This window comes from Otolemur garnettii, unplaced genomic scaffold (genome assembly GCF_000181295.1).
Source record: "Otolemur garnettii isolate 467f Iridium unplaced genomic scaffold, OtoGar3 scaffold00146, whole genome shotgun sequence".
In the NCBI taxonomy this organism is placed as follows: Eukaryota; Metazoa; Chordata; class Mammalia; order Primates; family Galagidae; genus Otolemur; species Otolemur garnettii.
In genome coordinates this window covers 3,420,333-3,421,866 of record NW_003852541.1, presented here as the reverse complement: position 1 = coordinate 3,421,866, position 1,534 = coordinate 3,420,333, and positions in this window count along the sequence as shown.

The window sequence follows — 1,534 nt, the reverse complement described above, 5'->3', positions numbered from 1 at the left end:
GCTGAACATCCTGTTAGGTTTCCAACCTTTGGCTTCTCCATGCCAAATTGAAAGAATTGTTGTCTTGGGCCATACATTAAATACACAAACACTAACAAAAGCTGATTGGCAAACAAAAAAAAGTCTATGCATAATTTTTAAGTGGTGTCCACCACCATAGATAAGTAAAAAAGTCCTCATATAATCTGTATGCAGCCTGAGGGTTGGACACCCCTGCGAGAAATGCAAATTAAAACCTCAATTTACATCTCTAAAAGCACCTGTAGCCCCAGCCATTCAGAAGGCTGAGGCTGAGGTGAGAGAATGGAGAATCGCTTAAGCCCAGGAGTTTGAGGTTGCCATGAGCTATGAAGCCAAGGCACTCTATGAAGGGTGACCAATGAGACTCTGTCTCAAAATAATAATAATAATAATATTAATGATGGGGCGACGCCTGTGGCTCAGTGAGTAGGGCGCTGGCCCCATATACTGAGGGTGGTGGGTTGGAACCCAGCCCGGCTGAGCTGCAACAAAAAAATAGCTGGGGTTTGTGGCAAGCACCTGTAGTCCCAGGTACTCAGGAGGCTGAGGCAAGAGAATCTCCTAAGCCCAAGAGTTTGAGGTTGCTGTGAGCTGTGACACCACCACTCTACCAAGGACAACATAGTGAGACTGTGACTCGAAGAAAAAAAACACAAAATAAATAAATAAATGAATGAAAATAAAATCACAATTTAGGGCTAGACACAGTGGCTCATGCCTGTACTCCTAGCACTCTGGGAAGCTAAAGTTGGTGGATTGTTTGAGCTCAAGAGTTCAAGAACAGCCTGAGCAAGACTGAGACCCCATCTCTACTAAAAATAGAAAAAACTAGCTGGGCATTGTAGTGGGTTCCTGTAGTCCTAGCTACTCTCGAGGCTGAGGCAAGAGGATCTCTTGAGCCCAAGAGTTTTATGTGATAAAATGAAAGAAAATTACTAAACAAGTATATGAGCTATGACGCTAAGGCACTCTACCCAGAGTGACAGAGTAAGACTGTCTCAAAAAACCCCACAGTTTAAAGTGTCGGCCAGGATATGGTGGGACAGAAAATTTCAGTTACTGTTGGGGGGATGTGGTACAACCATTTTGGGAAAAAAGTGTGGCAGCTTCCTAAAAAGGTAAACACACACCTTCCATATGACTCCGTGATACTACTTCTAGGCATTTAAGAGAAATGAAAGCCTATGTCTACTCAAAAACTTGCAAGACATGTGCATAGCACCTTTCTTTGTATTAGCCCCCCAAAATAGAAACCACCCAAATTTGCATCAGTAAGTGGAAAAATAAACTGTGTGGTATTTCCATGCAGTGGAATACTACTTACCAATAAAAAGGAAAGAATTGTTAATAAATGTAACAACATAGGTAAATCTTTTTTTTTTTTTTTTTTGAGACAGAGCCTCAAGCTGAGCCCCTGGGTAGAGTGCCCTGGCTTCACTGCTCACAGCAACTTCCAACTCCTGGGCTCAAGCGAGTCTCCTGCCTCAGCCTCCCAAGTAGCTGGGATTACAGG